Here is a 12,362-nt window from a genome sequence, read left to right as displayed (position 1 = left end):
TAGTGATTTTCACATAAATACAGAAAGAGCTTCTTCCTTTTTTGCTTTGCAGCAGAGAATTCTGTTATATGATCTGCCATAATATATATCTTGCCGTACAAATAATGCTGCAATAATTGTCATTCTGTATCTGACATTTCAAATGGGTGTAAGTACTTTCTATACATGGAATTGCTGAAGCAGTCTCTATGATGCCCAGTGGTAATTCTCATGGATCTTGCCTAATACACATTCCCACCAGCATGCCACTGTGGTCTGCCTTCCCACACTACTGCAAACACTTTGTGTTATAATATAATAACGACAATAACAATAATAACAAACCCATGGCCTTCTAGTGGGTTGATTCTGCCTCATGGTGACCACATGTGTTACAGACTAGAACTGCTCCACAGGGTTTTCTTGGCTGTAATCTTCATAGAAACAGATTGCTAGGCCTTTCTTCTGCAATGCCATTGTGTGGGTTTGAACCATCAACCTTTAGATTACTAGTTGAGCACAAACCTTATTGGCCACTGAGGGACCTTTACATCAACATAGGATTCAGGAAAATGACATATTCAAATATTAACATAGAGTAAACAAGCCATTGTTAGATCATCCAAATCATACTTAGTCCAATGGAGTCGATCAGAATTTGTAAAATAAATAGCTGTTTAAGATGCCACTTATAATTGATGCAGGAAAATTAAAACTTCAGATATGGGAGAAAACAAATATGTAAAAAAAAAATACAATAGAGGTAGAAACTCAAATCAATAGAAATTGGTGGATTATTAGATAAATGGTGTTGGGCTAACTGGGTAGATATCTAGGAAAATAAAAGCTTAGATCAATATATCACCAAAGATACTAAATTTCAAATAGCTATAAAACTTAAAAGTAAAAAATGAACAATAAAAGCAAATATAATTACTGGAAATGCCAAAACAAAAGTTTGTATAACTTTGGGGTAGAAAACCAATTTTTACATAAAATTTAGAAACAATGAAACTTTGACATAATTCAGTACATAAAAAAAATTCTTCCTGGATATACTTACATTCTCTTTATAAATAAACAAGACTTATCCACCTACGGTGACTTGAACCCTGAAACAGGACAAAAGTAAATTAAATGGGGAAAGGCAGTCTTCTTAACAAACTATGCTGGCAAACTGGGAGTCCATCTGTAACAAAATGAAACAAGACCCATACCTTACACCATGCACAAAAACTAATTCAAAATGGATCAAAGATCTCAATATAAAACCAAACACCATAAAGATCATAGAATAAAAAATAGGGCCAATGCTAACCTAAAACCAAGAAAAAAAAAAACACTGTGGGCTCTAATATATGGCATAAATATGATATAAACCATAATTAACTACACACAAATACCAGAAGATAAGCTAGATAACTGGAATCATCTAAAAATTAAACACTTATGTTCATCAAAAGACTCCACGAGGAAAGATTAGTCCAAAGGATTCACGGACCACAACTACCACAACTCAGTCCAGCACAACTAGATGGTGCATGGATACCACCACTGACTGGTCTAACAGAGACTGAAGGAACCTGGTGAGTATGGCCCCCAGACGATTTTTAACTCCAGTACTGAAGTCACTTCTGAGGCTCACCCTTCAGCCAAAGATTAAACAGGCCTACAGGTCCCCCATTTGTCTGTCACTTTGTTGTACTGTGGGGGCTTTAGTGTTGCTCTGATGCTGGAAACTATGCTAATGATATTCAAACACCAGCAGGGTCACCCATGGTGGACTAATTTCAGCAGAGCTTTGAGACTAACACAGGCTAGGAAGAAGGCCCTGGCAGTTTACATCTGTAAAAAATTAGCCAGTGAAAATCTTATGAATAGCAGCAGAATATTGTCTGATATGGTGTGGGAAGATGTGCCCCTCAGGTTGGAAAGCACTCAAATGATGACTTGGGAAGAGCTGCCTCCTCAAAGTAGAGTCGACCTTAATGGCATGGATGGAGTCAAGCTTTTGGGATCCTCATTTGCTGATGTGGCACACAGCAAAATGAGAAGAAACAGCCACAAACATCCATTAATAATTGGAACTTGGAATGTATGAAGTATGGATCTACGAAAATTCCAAGTTGTCAAAAATGAAACGAAATACATTTGTGAGCAGAAATGGAGTGGCATTGTCCATTGCGAATCAGACAAACATATGGTCTACTATGCCAGGAATGGCAAATTGAAGAGGAATGGCATTTCATTCATCATCAAAAAGAATATTTCAAGACCTATCCTCAGTATAAGGCAGTCAGTGACAGGATAATATCCATATACAAAAAGAAAGAACAGTAAATATGACTATTATTCAAATTTACATACCAACCATTAAGGCAAAAGATAAAGAAATTGAAGATTTATACCAACTTCTGCAGTCTGAAATTGAAAAATCAGGATGCATTTATAATTACTAGTGATTGGAATGCAAAAGTTAGAAACAAAGAATAAATATCCATAGTTGAAAAATATGCCCTTCATGATAGAAACTATGCTGGAGATCACATGCTACAATTTTGTGAGACCAATGACTTCATTGCAAATACTTTTTTCCAATAATATAAATGGCGACTATGTACATGGACCTCACCAGATGGAATACACAGAAATCAAATCAACTACATCTGTGTAAAGAGATGATGGAGAAGCTCAATATCATCAGTCAGAACAAGGTCATGGGATGACTGTGAAACAGACCATCAATTGTTCCTATGCAAGTTCAAGCTGAAGCTGAAGAAAATTAGAAAAAGTCCAGGAGAGCCAAAGTGAAACCTTGAGTATATTCCACCTGAATTTAGAGACTAGCTCAAGAATAGATTTAACACATTGAATAGTAATGACCAAAGACCAGACAAGTTGTGGGACGACACCAAGGACATCATACATGAAGAAAGCAAGAGACCATTAAAAAGACAAGAAAGAAAGAAAAGACCAATATTGATATCAGAAGAGACTTATGAAACTTACTCTTGAACCTACAGTAGCTAAAGCAAAAGGAAGAAACGATGAAGTAAAAGAGCTAAACAGAAAATTTCAAAGGGCAGCTGGAGGAGACAAAGTAAAGTACTAGGACATGTGCAAAGACCTGGAGTTAGAAAACCAAAAGGGAAGAACACACTCGACATTTCTCAATCCGAAAGAGCTGAAGAAAAAATTCAAGCCTTGAATTGCAATATTAATGGATTCTATGAGCACAATACTGAACAACAAAGGGAGCATCAAAAGAAGAAGGAAGGAATACAAAGAGCCACTGTGCCAAAAAGAATTGGTCAATTTTAATTATTACTGGAAGTAGCATATAATCAAGAATCAATGGTACTGAAGGAAACAGTCCAAGATGCACTGAAGGCATTGGTGAAAAGTAAGGCTGCAGGAGTTAATGGGATACCAACTGAGATGTTTCAGCTGATGGATGCAGTACTGGAAGTACTCACTAGTCTATGCCAAGAAATTTGGAAGACTGCTACCAGGCCAACTGCCTGGAAGAGATCCATATTTATGCTTATTCCAAACAAAGGTGATCCAACAAAATGCAGAAATTATTGAACAATATCATTAATATCACACACAGGTAAAATTTTGCTGAAGATCATTCAAAAAGCAATTGCAGCAGTACATTGACAGGAAACTGCCAGAAACTCAAGCTGGTTTCGGAAGAGGACATGGAATGAGGAATATCATTGCTGACATCAGATGGATCCTGGCTGAAAGCAGAGACTGCCAGAAAGATCTTTACTTTTGTTTTTATGATTATGTGAAGGTATTCAACTGTGTGGATTATACCAAATTATGAATAACCTTGCGAAGAACTGGAAACCCAGAACACTTAATTGTGCTCGTGAGGAACCTGTACATAGATCAAGAGGCACTGTTTGAAGAAAACAACGGGATACTACATGGTTTAAAGTCAGGCAAGTTGTGCATCAGGGTTGTATCTTTCACCATATTTATTTAATCTTTATGTTGTGCAACTAACCCAAGAATCTGGACTATATGAAGAATAGCTCATCAAGAGTGGAGGAAGCCTCATAAACAACCTGTGATATGCAGATCACACAATCTTGCTTCCTGAAAGTGAGGAAGACTTGAGGCACTTATTGATGAAGATCAAAGCCCACAGCCCTCAGTATGGATTACACTTCAACATAAAAAAGACAAAAATCCTCACTACTAGACCAATAAGCAACATCATGATAAATGGAAAAAAGATTGAAGTCATCAAGGATTTCGTCTTACTTGGATCCACAATCAACTCCCCTGGAAGCAGCAGTCAAGAAATCAAACTACATATTGCATTGGGCAAATCTGCTGCAAAAGACCTCTTTAAAGTGTTAAAAACCGAAGATGTCACTTTAAGGACTATGGCGTGCCTGACCCAAACCATTATGTTTTCAATCGCCCCATATGCACAGGAAAGTTGGACAATGAATAAGGAAAACTGAAATACTATTGATGCCTTTGAGTTATGGTATTAGCGAAGAATATTGAATACACCATTGTATGCTAAGAGAACAAACAAATCTGTCTTGAAAGAAGTACAACCAGAATGCTCCTTAGTAGCGAGGATGGGGAGACTTTATCTCACATGCTTTAGACATGTTATCAGGAGCAACATCATGCTTGGTAAAGTAGAGGGTCATCAAAAAAAGAGGAACACCCTCAAGGAGATGGATTGACATAGAGGCTGCAACAACACACACAAGCATAGCAACAACCACCAGGATGGTGCAGACTCCGGCAATGTTTGGTTCTGTTGTACATAGGGTTGCTATGAGTCGCAACGGACTAGAAGGCATCTAACAACAACAGCATACACATGTACTTCAGCTATGTATATGAGACTAAATGGGCACACCAGGCCAGGGGCAAGGACAAGAAGGCAGGAGGGGACAGGAAAGCTGGACAAATGGAAATGGGGAACCCAAGTCCCCTAATATGTAATATGCAGTAGAGTAGGTTTGGAAAGTATAAAATGTGGGGAAATAATAGATTCCTATTGGCTTATTTGTATCTGAGTGCTAATCAGAAGATTGAAGTTGTAGTCCACCCAGAGGCACCTCAGAAGAAAAGCTTGATAATCTACTTCCAAAAAATCAGCCATCAAAAACCCTAAAGAGCAGACTTCTACTCTGACACACATGGAGTCTTCATGACTCAGAGTTGATTCCATGGCAACTGGTTATTTGATTGTTTATGCAAATAATATTCCTGGCAGGTAACCCCATACCAATATAGCTGCTTAAGTAGGCAAAATCTGGTACAGGTGGAATGGGGAGGGGAGGTGGTGGAAGGGGAAGATTTTCACGGTATAGAAACACTTTTGTTTTTGTGATTTCGAAGTATGTTAAAGTTGTGTTTATTTCAATATAAACATATTAGAAACATAAAAAATTGTTCCCTTGGGCAAGAAACACTGTTCTTAGATATAAAGAATAGACAGAAATGACAATAGTCTGATTTTCCTTATAAGTCCGTAATTGGTATTAACCGATAACCAAACACACTGCCGTAGATCCCGGTCAGGATGACTCGTTAAGCCGCTGGTGGTTTTGAACTGCTGAGAAGTTAGCACCACTAGGCCTCCGACATAGTATGCCCAGTGCCGTCGAGTCAATTCCGACTCGTAGCGACCCTATAGGCCAGAGTAGAACTGCCCCATAGAGTTTCCAAGGAGCGTCTGACGGATTTGAACTGCCAACTCTTTGGTTAGCAGCCAGCCGTATGGGGAAGATAAATACCTTCTTTACGTTGCCAGCCTCAGGCAACTATTTCAAAAGACTTCTGCAAACTCTGTTCTTACATGGATTTAGTTTAATTCGATTTGTGTATTATGTGATTAGGAGAAACTGACCTCTGGCATTTAATGATACTTCTGATGCACTTCCATCATTTTGCTGGTTTCTTTCTAATGCACCTGTGATGGAGAACTGTTTGAAAATCAGTATTTGGTAGTATTTGTATTGTTGTGTTTTCAAAATCTTCTCTTAAATTATGGAAATACCCTTTTAATGACTGGTAGAGATCTGTGTATGCCTTTAAATTTACTTTTGAATGTTGGAGATATTATTCCACATAATCAATATAAATGCATACTCTAGTGTTTGCTTTTCCTTCGCTAAGTATTCAGTTTCTCTTTTGGCATCTCCTTTTTGTCTGGTCTTCAGCAGTATTTTCCAAGACATCTAGAATTTGAGTGTATGCTTCCAGGACTGCACTCATTGCTACAGCACGTGCTTCCCAGCATGTATTAGAAAGACAATTTAACACTCGATCATTGCCTAAATATGTTTTAAGAACTTCCCATCGGTTAGCAGAGGTGGCAAAAGATGTGTAGAGTAACTGAACAGTAGAGAAAAGATCAACTGCTTCTGGACAGCTACATCCTTCAAGATTAAGTGCATGTGCCCGCAGCACATGGTATGAAAATGGCACATTCATTAAATTCTAATGTTTTCTGTTGCATGCCTTTATAATTCCCAGCATTGTCATAGGACTGGCCCCAGTGCTCAGAAAAATCTATTTTGCACAGTTCATATAAAAAGTAAAGTACTTGAGGGGGAACTTCATACCACCAAGAAAGCAGTACCAGGAGCAGAGCACATCCTCGGGACCTGGGGTCCCTGTGTTTGAGAAGCTCCTAGACCAGGGGAAAATTGATAACAAGGACCTTCCTCTGGAGTCAACAGACAGAAAGCCTTCCCCTGGAGGTGACAGCCTGAATTTGGGCTTCTAGTCTACTAGACTGCGAGAAAGTAAACTTCTGTATGTTGAAGCAAAAAAAAATAGTGAAGTACTTGGTCTGCAATTTCTTCACCGGTATGAATTTTTAAGTTAGTATATGTGAAAAATTGCTCAACAAGTTTTCCATCTGTTGGAGATCTGAAAAACCAAACCAAACTCATTGCTGTCAAGTCGATTCAGATCGATTCATACTCATAGCAACCACAGGACAGAACAGGACTGCCCCACAGAGTTTCCAAGAAGCACCTGGTGCATTCAAACTGCCAACCGTTTGATTGGCAGCCATAGCACTTAACTGTTATGCACCAGGGTTTCTCTGTGTTGAAGACACTTATCTTAAAACAGTAATTAGCTGATCTGTATGAGAAAGATCAGGAGTGGAATCTACAGACAAACTGAAATATCAAGCTATACTTATTTCACTGAAAATAAATGATCAAACTATCACTTACTAATTTCTTAATTCTTCACACGTTGTTTTAGACATATACGATGGGTTGCCCTTTCTTGTGTTATGATATTTTAAGATGTGACCTGCTAAAAATAGGTCAAACTGAGAAACAAATTCAAGTAAACCCTAAAAATTTCCATTTGGCGGGGAACCAAGCACTTCATTTCTTCCTCTAAAAGATGGTCCACATTCAGTGATTGTTATAATGCCAGCAAGAACGCGTTTAAAAATAGCTTTCCAAAACTGATTTTCTTCATTAATTTGTTTCCAGTTCATGAGTTATGTGAAAATCATGTCTTTGGTTTAAATATGACAACATACAATCTCTGTGAATTGAACTGTTTTCACGTTTATCAATCATGTTCAAGTGCTAAATCCATCTGTAGCAAATCCAGAGTTAAATGACTTAGGACTGAATAGTTTCCAAACAAAACAATATATAGGGGCAACTGATGGAGAACCCCTCTTATAATTTTCACCATTAGCTTTGGCCCCTAGAAGTATATTATGACTACAGAACCTTGTTTGTTTACCATCCTAAAATTCTCAACATGAATTTTCTAATGGTCCACTGTGATGTTGAGAATCACTTGGCCTTCTTTCAATTCAATAATTTACATCATTAGAAGAAAAATTATTTCTCCAAGCAGGATCTGCAGACTCTATTTCTGTTATTTATAGAGTCTGCAGATGTGACAATTTCATATTCTAAAATAGTTTCACTTTCTACGTCACTATTAATTTTTTTTACTACAGCAAGGAATGGATGCAAAATTTGGAACAAATTCTGTTATATTCATATTGCTATTAGTATGAAATGGAGAATAGAAAAACAATTCAAAGCGTTAAAAAAACCAACAGCTGGTTCTTTGAAAAAATTAACAAAATTGATAAACCATTGGCCAAACTGACAAAAAAAAAAGCAAATAACCCGAATAGGAAATGAGACGGGAGATATCAGAATGGACCCAAGTGAAATTAAAAGAATCGTATCAGATTGCTACGAAAAATTGTACTCTAACATATTTGAAAACCTGGAAGACTGGATGAATTTCTAGAAACACACTGCTTACCTAAACTAACACAAACAGAGGTAAAATAACCCCCAGTGCCATCGAGTCGATACTGACTCATAGCGAACTAAGTAAACCCATAAGAAAAGAAAAGATAGAAAAAGGTAACTAAAAAACTACCAACAACAACAACAACAAAATCCTGGCCCTGATGGCTTCAATAGAGAGTTCTAACAAACTTTCAGAGAAGAGTTGTCACCACTACTACTAAAGGTATTTCAGAGCACAGAAAAGTGGAATACTCCCAAACCCATTCTATGAAGCCAGCATATGCTTGATATCAAAACCAGGTAAAGACACCACAAAAATGAAAATTACAGACCTATATCCCTCATGAACTTAGATGCAAAAATCCTCAATAAAATTCTAGATAATAGAACTCAACAACATAACAAAAAAAATAATTCAGCATGACCAAATGGGATTCATACTAGGTACGCAGGGATGGTTCAACATTAGAAAAACAATTCATGTAATCCATCATATAAATAAAAGACAAGGACCACATGATCTTATCAATTGATGCAGAAACGGCATTTGACAAAGTTCAACTCCTGTCCCTAATAAAAACTCTCAGCAAAATAAGAATAGAAGGAAAATTCCTCAGCATAATAAAGGGCATTTATAAAAAGCCAACAGCCAACATCATCTTAAATGGAGAGAGTCTGAAAGCATTGCCCTTGAGGTTGGGGACCAGACAAGGGTGCACTTTATCACCACTTGTATTCAACATTGTGCTGGAGGTCCTAGCCAGAGCAATTAGACTAGATAAAGAAATAAAGGGAATCCAGTTTGGTAAGGAAGAAGTAAAAGTATCTCTATTTGTAGATGACATGATCTTATATACAGAAAAACCTAAAGAATCCTCAAGAAAACTACTGAAACTAATGGAAGAGTTCAGCGGAGTTTCAGGATACAAGATAAACATACAAAAATCAGTTGGATTCCTTTACACCAACAAAAAGAACATCAAAGAGGAAATCACCAAATCGATACCATTTACAGTAGCCTCCAAGAAGATGAAATACTTAGGAATAAATATTACCAGAAATGTAAAAAGCCTGTACAAAGAAAACTACAAGACACTACTGCAAGAAATCAAAAGAGACCTGCATAAGTGGAAAAACATACGTAGCTCATGGATAGGAAGACTTACCATTGTAAAAATGTCTATTCTACCAAAAGCAATAGATACAATCCAATTCTGATCCAAAATCCAATGACATTTTTTAATGAGGTGGAGAAACAAATCACCAACTTCATAAGGAAAGGAAAGAGTTCCTGGTAAGTAAAGCATTACTGAAAAAGAAGAACACAGTGGGAGGCCTCAAACTACCAGGTTTTAGAACCTATTATACTGCCACGGTAGTCAAAACAGCCTGGTACTTGTACAACAACAGATGCATAGACCAATGGAACAGAATTAAGAACCCAGAGATAAATTGATCCACCTATGAGCAGTTGATATTTGACAAAGGTCCAAAGACCATTAACTGGGGATAAGACAGTCTCTTTAACAAATGGTGCTGGCGTAACTGGATATCCGTTTGTAAAAAAAAAATGAAACAATACCCATACCTCACACCATACATAAAAACTAACTCAAAATGGATCAAAGACCTAAATATAAAATCTAGAACGATAAAGATTATGGAAGAAAAAGTAGGGACTATGCTAGGAGCCCTAATACATGGCATAAGCAGTATACAAAACATTGCTAACAATGCACAAACACCAGAAGAGAAACTACATAACTGGGAGCTCCTAAAAGTCAAACACCTGTGCTCATCCAAAGACTTCACCAAAACAGTAAAAAGATTACTTTCAGACTGGGAGAATGGTTTTAGCTATGATATTTCAAATCAGCATCTGATCTCTAAAATCTACATGGTACTGCAAAAACTCAACAACAAAAAGACAAATTACCCAATTAAAAAATGGGCGAAGGATATAAACAGGCACTTCACTAAAGAAGACATTCAGGTAGCTAACAGATACATGAGGAAATGCTCACGATCACTAGCCTTTAGAGAAATGCAAATCAAAACTACAATGAGATTCCATCTCACTCCAACAAGGCTGGCATTAATCCAAAAAACACAAAATAATAAATGTTGGAGAGGTTGTGGAGAGACTGGAACACTTATACACTGCTGGTGGGAATGTAAAATGGTACAACCACTTTGGAAATCCATTTGGCGCTTCCTTAAAAAACTAGAAATAGAAATACCATAGGATAGAGCAATCCCACTCCTTGGAATATATCCTGAAGAAATAAGAGCCTTTACATGAATGGATATATGCACACCCATGTTCATTGCAGCACTGTTTACAATAGCAAAAAGATGGAAGCAACCAAGGTGCCTATCAACAGATAAATGGATGAATAAATTATGGTATATTCACAAGGTGGAATACTATGCATCGATAAAGAACAATGATAAATCCTTGAAACATTTCATAACATGGACGGATCTGGAAGGCATTATGCTGAGTGAAATTAGTTTCAAAAGGACAAATATTGTATGAGACCACTATTATAAGAACTCGAGAAACAGTCTAAACAGAGAAGAAAATATTCTTTGATGGTCAAGAGAAGGGGGAGAGAGGAAGGGAGGGGGTTATTCACTAACTAGATAGTAGAAAAAAAAGATAGTAGACAAGAACTATTTTAGGTGAAGAGAAAGACAACACACAACACAGGCGAGGTCAGCACAGCTCGACTAAACCAAAACCAAAGAAGTTTTCTGAATCAACTGAATGCTTCGAAGGCCAGCGTAGCAGGGGTGGGGGGTTGAGGACCATGGTTTCAGGGGACATCTAGGTCAATTGGCAAAATAAAATCTATTAAGAAAACATTCTGCCTCCCACTTTGGACAGTGGCGTCTGGGGTCTGAAACGCTAGCAAGTGGCCGTCTGAGATACATCAGTTGGTCTCAACCCACCTGCAGCAAAGGAGAATGAAGAACATCAAGGACACAAGGTAATTACAAGCCCAAGAGACAGAAAGAGCCACGTAAACCAGAGACTACGCCAGCCTGAGACCAGAAGAACTAGATGGTGCCTGGCTACAACGGATGACCACCGTGACAGGGAACCCCTAAGGGATCAGGAGAGCAGTAGGATGCAGACCTCAAATTCTCATAAAAAGAGCAGACTCAGTGGTCTGACTGAGACTAGAAGGACCCCCGTGGTCATGGTCCCCAGACCTTCAGTTAGCCTAGGACAGGAACCATTCCCAAAGCCAACTCTTCATACAGGGATTGAACTGGACTATAGTATAGAAAATGATACTGGTGAGGAGTGAGCTTCCTGGATCAAGTAGACACATGAGACTATTTGGGCAGCTCCTGTCTGGAACAGAGATGAGAAGACAGAGGGTTTCAGAAGGTGGCTGAATGGACACGAAAATAGAGGGTGGAGTGTGCTGTCTCAGGGGGAGAGCAAGGTCTATAAAAATTTTTGTATAAGAGACTGACTTGATTTGTAAACTTTCACTTAAAGCATAATAAAAAAAATTTTTTTTAAGATTAATATCAGGTTAAAATAAAATATAAAATAATAATATTTCCTCAGATTTGTATATTTTCTTCTGTTCTAGGTGTTCAACCAATCCTACAATATCATAAGCAGCAAGAGTTCTATTGCTTGATGATAAGTGGCTAGCATCACATCCCACTCTCCCAATTCCTGAAATTGTTTCTGCTTTGTTTAATAGGAGGAGTCCAATATCCTGGCACAGTCAAATTGATACAAAAGTTTCTAATGCTCACAGGCAGGCAAAACACAGATTTACAGGCCACAATTTGGACAGCACTAATGAAGAGATGAAGAGATAGGGTGTACTGGGGGTGAGAAGATAACCAAGAAAATCCTTCTTTCTTCTTTTTGTTTAATTTGAGGCTTAGTTCACAAAGAGTAAAATGCGTACAACTTAATTATTCAGCTTAATGAGTTATTACATATGTATATCTCATATAAGCAACATCCAGGCCTAGATAAAGAATTTTTCAGCTCTCAGAAGCTCCTTTGAATCTATCCCAATCAATTCCAATCTTCTGACCTCTACCATCATT

The 12,362-nt window shown here is 37.7% G+C and overlaps 1 pseudogene; it reads right to left on the bottom strand.

The window, feature by feature from the left end:
- LOC126062099 (etoposide-induced protein 2.4 homolog) overlaps positions 1-12,362 on the bottom strand; it is a 268,050-nt pseudogene that overhangs the window by 49,444 nt on the left and 206,244 nt on the right.

Source organism: Elephas maximus, chromosome 1 (genome assembly GCF_024166365.1).
Source record: "Elephas maximus indicus isolate mEleMax1 chromosome 1, mEleMax1 primary haplotype, whole genome shotgun sequence".
NCBI lineage: Eukaryota > Metazoa > Chordata > Mammalia > Proboscidea > Elephantidae > Elephas > Elephas maximus.
This window is presented reverse-complemented; position numbering and strand designations above follow the sequence as displayed.